We start from the raw sequence: 11,358 nt of genomic DNA on the forward strand, positions 1-11,358 counted from the left end.
TAGGTTGATACTTGCTCCAACGTCACATAGGGCTGTCTTGGTACAAGCACCTTCTAATGTGCATGGTATCATAAAGCTTCCAGGATCTTGAAGCTTTTCTGGTAAGCTTTTCAGAATGACTGCACTGCATTCTTCAGTGAGAAACACTTTTTCAGTTTCTCTCCAATCCTTCTTATGACTTAAGATCTCTTTCATGAACTTAGCATAAGAAGGTATTTGCTCAAGTGCCTTTTCAAATGGAATCTTTATTTCAAGAGTCCTTAGATAGTCTGCAAAGCGGGCAAATTATTTATCCTGTTCCGCTTGGCAGAGTTTCTGAGGATAAGGCATCTTGGCTTTATATTCTTCAACCTTAGTTGCTGCAGGTTTATTCCCTACAGAGGTGGTTGGAGAAGCCATTTTAGAGGGGTTACTATCAGCACTCTCAGGTGTCTGATTCCTCATTGGCGCTTGAACGCCAGGACTGGGTGAGGAATTGGCGTTTAACGCCAACATTCCCCCCTTTCTAGCATTTGAACGCCAGAACTGGGCAAGGAATGGGCGTTTAACGCCAACTTTTCCCCCCTTTCTGGCGTTTGAACGCCAGGAGTATTCCTCTCTGGGCTCTTACTGTCCTCAAAGGGATTTTGGGCAGTGGTTTGGTTATCCTCTGTCAGTTGTTCCTTTCTTGGCTTTTTGCCACTTTGAGCAGTGTTATTCAATTTCTTCCCACTCCTCAGTTGAACTGCTTGGCATTCTTCTGTTATTTGTTTAGATAACTGCTGTTTTGTCTGATTCAACTGTGATTCTATGTTCTTGTTAGCAATTTTAGTTTCTTGGAGCATCTCTTTAAATTCTACTAACTGTTTTGTCATCAGGAGTAATTGCTGATTAAGCTCAATAATCTGTTCTTGAGGATGAGGATCAGTAGTTACTGCCATAGCTTCTTCTTTTGTAGAGGACTCATTGCTTGAGTATAGATGTTGATTTCTAGCAACCGTATCTATGAGCTCTTGAGCCTCTTCAATCGTCTTCCTCATATGTATAGATCCACCAGCTGAGTGGCCTAGAGACATCTGAGCTTTTTCTGTAAGCCCATAGTAGAAGATGTTTAACTGTACCCACTCTGAAAACAATTCAGAGGGGCATTTTCTTAGCATACCTCTATACCTCTCCCAGGCATTATAAAGGGATTCATTATCCTCTTGTTTAAAGCCTTGGATGTCCAGCCTTAGCTGTGGGTTGGTTATTCAACCACCTCTTAGCTTGATCTTTTACAGCAAATGGAAACAGTAATAATCTGTAGACATCTTGATCCACCTCTTTATCACGTACTGTGTCAGCAATTTGTAAGAACTGTGCCAGAAACTCAGTAGGTTCTTCCTGTGGAAGACCAGAATACTGGCAATTTTGCTGCACCATGATAATGAGTTGAGGATTTAGCTCAAAGCTGCTTGCTTTAATGGGAGGTATACAGATGCTACTCCCATATGCAGCTGTAATGGGGTTAACATATGACCCCAGAGTCCTTTTGGACTGCTCAATTCCACTTAGGTCCATGATGGAGAAAGGGAAATGATATGGATCACAAGTAAAGTATAAATTTTTTTTAGGAATGACCAAAAATAATAAAATAAAATAGAAAAGAAAATAAAATAAAATTTCGAAAACTAAAAGAAAATAAAATCAAAGCAAATTAAAAACTAGATTAATTAATTAAAAATATTTTGGAATTAGCAATTAAAAAGATATGATTGAAAAGATATGACTTTGAAAATTAATGCAAAATTTCGAAGATTTAAAGGAAAATACAAAGAAGACACCAAACTTAGAAATTTTTTTTGAAAATCAAAACACAAATTTTCAAAAACCTAAAGGAAAACACAGAGACGACACCAAACTTAGAATTTTTAAAGATCAAGAAAGGACTAAGAACATGAAAATTCGAAAAAAAATTAAAAGAAAACAAAAGCATGCAATTGACACCAAACTTAAAATATGAAACTAAACTCAAATAAAAGACTCTAAACCAACAAAAATAAAACAGTCCTAATCTAAGCAACAAGATAAACCGTCAGTTGTCCAAACTCGAACAATCCCCGGCAACGGCGCCAAAAACTTGGTGCACGAAATTGCAATCACACTTTTGCAATTCCGCACAACTAACCAGCAAGTGCATTGGGTCGTCCAAGTAATACTTTACGTGAGTAAGGGTCGATCCCACAGAGATTGTCGGCTTGAATCAAGCTATGATTATCTTGTAACTCTTAGTCAGGATATCAATAATTCTCAGGTTTAATTGTGAAAAGTAGAAGAACATGAAATAAATACTTGTTTTGCAGTAATGGAGAGTAGGTTGAGGTTCTGGAGATGCTCTGTCTTTTGAATCTCTGCTTTCCTACTGTCTTCTTCTTCATACACGCAAGGCTCCTTCCATGGCAAGCTGTATGTAGGGTTTCACCGTTGTCAATAGCTACCTCCCATCCTCTCAGTGAAAATGTTCAACGCACTCTGTCACAGCACGGCTATTCATCTGTCGATTTTCGATCATGTCGGAATAGAATCCAGTGATTCTTTTGCGTCTATCACTAATGCCCCACAATCGCGAGTTTGAAGCTCGTCACAGTCATTCAATCCCTGAATCCTACTCAGAATACCACAGACAAGGTTTAGACCTTCCGGATTCTCTTGATTGCCGCCATCAATTCTAGCTTATACCACGAAGATTCTGATTAAGGAATCCAAGAGATATCTACTCAATCTAAGGTAGAACAGAGGTGGTTGTCAGGCACACATTCATAGGTGAGAATGATGATGAGTGTCACGGATCATCACATTCATCAAGTTTAGGAATAAGTGATATCTTAGAATAGAAGCAAGCGTGATTTAATGAAAAACAGTAGTAATTGCATTAATCCATCAAGACACAGGAGAGCTCCTCACCCCCAACCATGGGGTTTAGAGACTCATGCCGTAGAAGATACAATAAGAAACATGTAATGTGTCATGAGGTGAAGATACATTGTCAAAAGGTTCTATTAATAGTGAACTAGTAACCTAGGATATATAGAAATGAGTAAATGACGTAAAAATCCACTTCCGGGGTCCACTTGGTGTGTGTTTGGGCTGAGCATTGAAGCTTTCACGTGTAGAGACTTTTCCTGGAGTTAAACGCCAGCTTTTATGCTAGTTTGGGCGTTTAACTCCAACTTTTGTGCCAGTTCCGGCGTTAAACGCCGGGAATTCTGAAGCTGATTTGCAACGCCGGTTTGGGCCATCAAATATAGGGCAAAGTATAAACTATTATACATTTCTGGAAAGCCGAGGATGTCTACTTTCCAACGCAATTGAGAGCGCGCCAATTGGGTTTCTGTAGCTCCAGAAAATCCGCTTCGAGTGTAGGGAGGTCAGAATCCAACATCATCTGCAGTCCTTTTTCAGCCTCTGAATCAGATTTTTGCTCAGGTCCCTCAATTTCAGCCAGAAATTACCTGAAATCACAGTAAAACACACAAACTCATAGTAAAGCCCAGAAAAGTGAATTTTAAATAAAAACTAATAAAAACATACTAAAAACTAACTAAAATGTACTGAAAACATACTAAAAATAGTGCCAAAAAGCGTATAAATTATCCGCTCATCACCCTTCAACAATGTCTTCATCTTCTTCAGGTGATGAATAATCATCAGAGCTCATGAATGGTAAAAGGAAGTCCAATGGAATCTCTATGGTCTATGTATGAGCCTCAGATTCCTTTGGTTCCTCATTAGGGTACTCTTTACTGTTCAGTGGACGTTCCCTGAGGTCTTCCTCATTGGGATTCATGCCCTCCTCCTGCTTCTCAGGTTCGGCCATTTTGATTACATCAATGGCCTTGCACTCTCCTTTGGAATTCTCTTCTGTATTGCCTGGGAGAGTGCTAGGAGGAGTTTCAGTAACCCTTTTATTCAGCTGGCCCAATTGTGCCTCCAAATTTCTAATGGAGGATCTTGTTTCAATCATGAAACTAAGAATGGCCTTAGATAGATCAGAGACTATGTTTGCTAAGCTAGAAGGGTTCTGCTCAGAGTACTCTGTCTGTTGCTGAGATAATGATGGGAAAGGTTTGCTATTGCTAAACCTGTTTCTTCCACCATTGTTATTATTGAAGCCTTGCTTCTGTTGATCCTTCCATGAAAAATTTGGATGATTTTTCCATGAAGGATTATAGGAGTTGCCAAAGGCTTCACCCATGTAACTCACCTCTGCCATTGTAGGGTTCTCAGGATCATAAGCTTCTTCTTCAGAAGATGCTTTTTTAGTACAGTTGGATGCATTTTGCAATCCATTCAGACTCTGAGAGATCATATTGACTTGTTGGGTCAATATTTTGTTCTGAGCCAATATGGCATTCAGAGCATCAATTTCAAGAACTCCTCTCTTTTAAGGCATCCCATTACTCACAGGATTCCTCTCAGAGGTATACATGAACTGGTTATTTGCAACCATTTCAATAAGTTCCTGAGCTTCTGCAGGCGTTTTCTTTAGGTGAATAGATCTACCTGCAGAGTGGTCCAGTGTCATCTTGGAAAATTTAGACAGACCATCATAGAATATATCTAATGTGTTCCATTCTGAAAGCATGTCAGAAGGACACTTTTTGGTCAGTTGCTTGTATCTTTCCCAAGCTTCGTAGAGGGTCTCACCATCTTTTTGTCTGAAGGTCTGAACATCCACTCTAAGCTTGCTCAGCTTTTGAGGAGGAAAGAACTTGGCTAAGAAAGCCGTGACCAGCTTATCCCAAGAGTCCAGGCTATCTCTAGGTTGTGAGTCCAACCATGTTCTAGCTCTGCCTCTTACAGCCACTACAAGAAAATAAGCTTTCTGCCACGCTTTAAAAGCGTACCGAAAAGTGCGAAAAAGCGTACCGATAGATTTTTGCCATGCTTTTTGAGCTATCGGCACGCTTTTGAAAGGGTCACATCTGTCAGCGTGCCGATTGCTCTATCGCCACGCTTTTGTGGATCTATCGGCATGCTTTTTTTGTTCGCACGCTTTCATTTATTGCCACGCTTAAAAGCGTGGCTATAGGTCTTAATCTATAGGTACGCTTTTAAAGCGTACCTAAAAGTGCACATATCGCCACGCTTTTAAAACATCCCAGAATGTATGTTTTGGGTACTCTTTAAAAGCGTGCCGATAGGGGCAGATATGGTCACACTTTTTAAAGGTGCCAATAGGGTAAACGTATGGCTATGCTCTAAAAGCGTGGCTATTTATAACTACGAAAGTATACAGCTACGCTTAGAAAACGTGCCGATATATTAGGATATGGGTACGCTTTTAAAACATACCAATTGCCAAGTTATTGCCACACTTATTAAGCGTGCTTGTTGAGCCCACAGTTAAGATATAGCCACCCATTTTAAGCGTACCCATAAGTTTGGTCAAAAAATTTTTTTTTTCATTAATCTTCCTAATATTTCGTGCAAAATTCATATATAATTTTAAAATTATAGACCCAACTAAAATTATATATATTGAACTTAATCCAAGAAATATAAACTTTTCCATGAAAAAAGACATACATATAAAATTGTCACCACAAAAGTAGGCTTTGATGACAAAGTACCAAAAAGTGTAAAATCATAACAAGTAAATAAAAATTGCAATTTCAACAAGTGTCACATATCGACTTCTTTTATATATTTAGTTACAAAATATCAAATTTCATGAGTAGTGTGATCATCCATTATGAGCTCCATTGTTTTTATCACTGCCCTGCAAAATTTTAAATAATCTTGTGTTAATACATGTTATAAAAGCAACTTCAATTAAGTCCAACAAATCCAATTCCAAATCCAAATTGATTAAACATGAAAATGGTAAGGCAACTTTAATTTTGTCCCACAACATTGCATATTCAACACAAAAGAAATAGTCTCCTATTAAAAGAAAAAAATATATGTTAAAAGAATATTTAATGGTTCATTTAAAAGAAGAAAAGGTTTAGAGTTTAACAATCAGATGTGTGTATTAGAGAGAAACTAAACTCAAATTACCACTAAATCCAAGTACTTTAATCTCAAGCAGAAAAAGAAGCAAACTTTTTCAACAATGAGCAAACCAAAACCTCTTAAACCAACAGTGACTAAGCATGTAAGCCACCACCACCAGAAGCCTCAGAAAACAAAAAAACAACCCTCTTGGGCAGTGGTAAGAGGCTTATTGTCTTGTAAAAATGTCCAGGTCCAGCAGCAAAAGCCGCTGGAAAAACCACAGCCACAGAATCAGGAAAGTAGTAATAAACAAGCAGTGAAGAAGAAACAGCAGGCACAAAGAAAGCTTCAAGAGGAGTTTGAATTATATTGTAATAAAGGGTTTGAATAATACAAGAGTTTTTGTGTTAACCTCATTGTTTAAAATTTAAGAGAAGAGTCTTTTAGAGAGCAATGATATGAGGAATAGATGCAAGTCTGCTCTTACCATTTTACTTTTTTTTTAGGCTAAAAAATAGAAAGAAATCACAATTAATCTATTGCATGGGGAAACATCATGTCAAGGAAAATGAGGATACAAAATACTGTTTATCGCCTATGCGAAAATGGAATAATACATATATCTGTCTATATAGCATGAATCACATGCTCAGAGGAGGAAAAGGATCTATACATGAACAAATTTGAGAGCAAACAGCAACTCTTCATTATTATAAGGACATCAGAGCTCATCTTAACACAACATTTAATTTGCTTTGCACCTGAGCTCTTCATAATTATATCATTAACCCCAATTTTCAATCCCAGATAAGATCAGCCCAGATATATTTTCAATCCATTGGACATTTAAGAAAAAGCAACATTGACAATCCACATACAATTAAATGCAAGAGAAAAGGTTCACTAGAACTTTCAAAGAATTACCTCTTCTACAAGATCCCCAGCAATTCCTCTAACAAGTTCACACAGCTTGTTTTCAGTAAATGATTCATTGATCCAGAAACATATGTCCTTGTAACAAGGAGGATACTGTAGAAGAAAAATAGAGAGAGAAAAGAATTTCTTAAGTAACAAAATAATTTCTTAAGTAACATTTCTAAACAATAAAACTTCAAAAAGAAAATACTTCAAACACCAGAAAACTATCAACATATTTAACTTACTTTCTTTTTTTCAAAGTTGTAACAAGATCTTTAGTTATATTACTGCTGCTCACATCTGACCAAGCATGCTTCCATTTGAACTTGTTTTTAACAAATTCAGTAGCAACAACTTTTGCTAATAATGTCTGAAATGCAATAAAAATAATTGAAAATAGAATGGAGTCAGAAAATTTCAGTAAGGGGGAAAAATGTAAAAGGCAGGTTGAATATTGTCATTAATAGGTTCTCAGCAACTTACTCTGCCAGTTCCAAGAGGATCGTACAGGAGAACGCTGGATCTCTTGCGTAATCCAGATGCAAAAAGATCTTTATGCAGTAGGGGCAACTAAAAATATGAAATTCAGAACAATTAGATATTCTGAAACTACAAACATAAACAGTATATCTGAGCTTGCTTATTATTTAACAAGATAAATACAACAATATATAAGAAACAAGCCTAAAAATGTTCTTAAAAAAAAATTTCTTGAAGGAGAAGCATATTATTTTCCATCAAATAGAAAAAGCTAAGATATACTAAATAAACTGAGATGATAGAAAAAGCTAAGATATACTAAATAAAGCATATTATTTTCCATCAGTATATATAAGCAATGGTGCTCTCATTTGTAAAGTAAGATTCACCACTACATGATTGAATCAATAATTCAATATTACCATTAAAGCATTTCTATCTCCAAAATCAATAACTATATGTTTAATTTGCAGAACAATATAACATATTTTGGAGCTACCATTGGCAGGGTTGCTAACAGAATTGAAGGAGCTCAGTTTACATTCAGATTCAGTTGCAAAGTTATCAAAGTTGATAAAATGAATAAATGATAAATAGAAATTCATATTTCAGGATTCAATTGCCAAGTTATCCACTAGTCCACTATCAAAGTTGAAAAATTCATAACCAACACAGCACACTAACAAGTAAGAACTACAAATTACAAGAAGCAGCTATTAAAAACAAACTAAACTAACCCTAACATTTCAGAGTTTCAGTATTTCAGTTTCAGATATTCAAATTCTTCAACAAAAAAAATAATTAAGTAACTAACAGTCTAAGTATCTAACACTAATTAAACTATTAAAGCATCAGTTTAATTTTTGATACATTATTAAGTTATTAAAGCATGTTTAATTTTTTTTTCCATCAATTTCAATAACCAAAAACATATAGATCTTGTTTAAGTATTCCTTGAAGGAGCACCTCCTTAGACACCTGAGATAACACATTTTCAATTGTAAAAAATGCCTGGCCTCAATCCATGACCTACAACTAAAATTATGAAAGGAACAACTCGGCTATCTCAACTTTAGTATTTTGCAGTTAGAGTTTTCCAAAATTGCTGTAAGACTGAACACTCAATCTAGACTCCAATTTAAAAATGACCACTGAAAATCTAGACTCCTATTTAAAAATGACCACTCAAACCCCATCATGCTAAGGTTGAAAAATCTGTTTCCTGCACAAGTTCTCGGGTCCTATTCTTTCTCTATTTTGTACTTTCAATGATCATCCAAATTACTTGGTTAGAAACTTCCAATTATAGTTTAGAAAACTTTGGTTTAATTTGTCTAATTTGTATATGCATAGAAATGAAAGGTTCATAGTAACCAATATGTTAACTATACTTTAGTGTGTTTACTTAATACATTTTTATAATATTAAGTCATAAACACAGTAACTCCGGAACTTTAACAATATGGACAAAATGGATTTTTCAAAAAAAATAAGGGGAAAAACCTTGAAAACGGGTGTTTCGTATAGCAAGAATGCATATTAAAAGAACAGTGCATTTTAATTCATTTTTATATGTCAGCAATTTGATTTTTGAGGACGCATAAAATTCGAAAAATACATTGTTATCTAAAGCAGAAATAGATTAAAGTAAGACTCACCTCTTTATTTTTTAAGTCTATCAGTAAATGTTAGCCACTATAGAAGAGACCTTAATTTTAGTAGACTGATAGCATCATAGTTGCATAGAACATCCAATACATAAAGGATACACTGCTGCACCAAGACCGTTCTAGGTGACGGTGCACCAGACACACTCACACCCTCAAGAAACCCCTATTTAGTATTTCTTTGCCAAAAAAATTAAACACAAAAATCAGAAACCATTTCAATAAGCAATTTACATCATAAGCAAACAAAATTAATAAGCAGATAATTTTTCAATTCTACAAAACCAGTTTATGAATTTTCATGTGATATATACATATGCTTTAGGAAACTTTTGCAGAAACAAAATTGGAAACTCAAAGAAGCAAAATGAAAAATGGAAGAGATACTCACCTTTCTTTTCTCCTTTGGAGACAGAAATCAAAATGTAGAAACAGGGGAAAGAATGAAGTTTCAAAGTCAAAACCAACAAAAATTTGAAACTATCATTGACCAAACCCCAAACTAGTCCTTTACTGTGACATGCAACAAGAAATGGTTCAGTTTCGATGATACCTTGTCCACCATGCGAAACATCAAATTCAACCCACAATTTTTTACTCCGAACTACAACCACATCAAACACTTCTTAAAGGCATGAAAATACTTAAGTTCATTTTAAACTCAACACTATTTATAATAAGACATGGCAGCATCTTTCATTATTCATTACATTCGAGTTCAGAATTTTTCAAAAAAAAAAAATGAAGTATGCAACCGATTAGTTATAAACATCAAAAGAATGGCACATGTGTGGAACTGAGCCATCACTCTCACGTGGCCAAAAAACAGAACTATATTCAAGGAAGGAACACACAATAGGAACGTCACAAATGATAGAATAATCAATATTCTTAAACAGATGAAACTTACCCCACCTAAAGTAACATTTCATAACTACACAATGTTGCTCCCAGATCAAGGATGTTTTAGCATAGAAAGCTGATTGGTGCCTATAAAGTTGATGTGTGCCAATTTATGTGAACATTATGTGTCGCATTTCCATCCAATACTACTACTGACAGTAATGCACAAAGCAACCTTCATCAATTGCTAGAGCCATAGAAAGCATATCACACTAGTAACTTGAGACATATTCAAAGTATTCAAACACATCTGTTGGGGAGAACAATGAAATAGGTATTAACCAAGTGCTATTGAAGATTATTCCAAGAGAACAATACAAAAAGATGTTGCAGTGCAACTTCAAAGGCATTTGAACGGTATTAACACCTAAATGATAAAACCCCAAGTAAAGTGCATGCAATAATTTACAACACTACACTAGTAACAGTTAAGAAGCTCTTGTACATAGCAACCATTTCAATAATGCAGCACCAATAACCAATCACCATCCAGAAAGTAATAGAAAACGATCCGCAATGGAATAATAAGCAGATAATTAACATTGAAAGAACGCACCAAGCATAATCACAAGTAAACAAAATCGATGAAGCTAGAAAATACAAACCTTGATGCCAGATGCGGGATGAGAGGCGAGCAGAGCCAGATGCGGGATGAGAGGCGAGCAGAACCCCGACACAGAGAGGCGAGCAGATCCGCGACCAGGGCTGGGTTCCAGAAGATGAGGCTGAACGCTGAAGCTGGATGAACGACGCCAAGGCTGGTTCGAGAAGATGAGGCTGATCGTTGTAGATGGATGAACGACGCGCCAAGGCTGGGTTCTATCGAGAAGATGAAGGTGATGACGGCGCCTCAGCTTTTAGGGTTCCATGGAGAAGATGAAGCTGATGACGGCGCCTTAGCTTTTAGGAGAAGATGAACGCTGCATCTTTAGGGTTTCGTTATTTTAGGGTTCGATGGAGAAGATGAATCTGATGACGGCGCCTTAGCTTTTAGGAGAAAATGAATGCTGCATTGTTTTAAGTTGGTGTTTCATTGTTTTAGGGTTTCATTGTTTTAAGTTAATGTGTAAGTTAGTGTATGTGTATTGTTGGGTAAAAATTTGATAACTTAGAAAAAAAAGGTTAAGTGTGGGAAAAATAGGTGGGAAACTAAATTTTAGGGAGGAAACTCTATTGGCACGTTTTTTTTTTTGCGGTGCCAAAATAAATACGTTATAGCCACGCTTTTTAAGCGTGCCGATTTCTTTCTATGGCCACGCTTTTCAAGTGTGGCAACAAAAAAGCGTGGCCAAATATCAAATTATTGGGCACTCTCGTAAAAGCGTGCCGATTTTTCTCTATGGGTACGCTTTTCAAGCGTGGCAGTAAGAAAGCATGGCCAAATTTCAAATAAATGGCCACCCTCGTAAAAGCGTGCCGATTTCTCTCTATG

At 36.3% G+C, this 11,358-nt stretch overlaps 1 long non-coding RNA gene across 4 annotated transcripts; it reads right to left on the reverse strand.

Moving 5' to 3' along the window:
• Nucleotides 1–5,173: 5,173 nt before the first annotated feature.
• Nucleotides 5,174–10,975, reverse strand: LOC130932896 (uncharacterized). 4 transcript variants are annotated; one of them, XR_009067558.1, is made up of 8 exons: nucleotides 10,532–10,975; nucleotides 9,934–10,176; nucleotides 9,415–9,536; nucleotides 9,015–9,202; nucleotides 7,360–7,446; nucleotides 7,122–7,246; nucleotides 6,883–6,987; nucleotides 5,174–5,740 (listed from the first exon to the last, which is right to left on the reverse strand). It is a non-coding gene; the product is annotated as an uncharacterized LOC130932896 (long non-coding RNA). The 4 variants fall into 4 exon arrangements; XR_009067557.1 differs by lacking the exon at nucleotides 9,015–9,202 and having other exon boundaries at nucleotides 5,176–5,740; nucleotides 10,532–10,974; XR_009067556.1 differs by lacking the exons at nucleotides 9,015–9,202; nucleotides 9,415–9,536 and having other exon boundaries at nucleotides 5,180–5,740; nucleotides 10,532–10,973.
• Nucleotides 10,976–11,358: the final 383 nt, after the last annotated feature.

The sequence above is a fragment of the Arachis stenosperma genome, chromosome 6 (genome assembly GCF_014773155.1).
Source record: "Arachis stenosperma cultivar V10309 chromosome 6, arast.V10309.gnm1.PFL2, whole genome shotgun sequence".
Classification (NCBI taxonomy): Eukaryota; Viridiplantae; Streptophyta; class Magnoliopsida; order Fabales; family Fabaceae; genus Arachis; species Arachis stenosperma.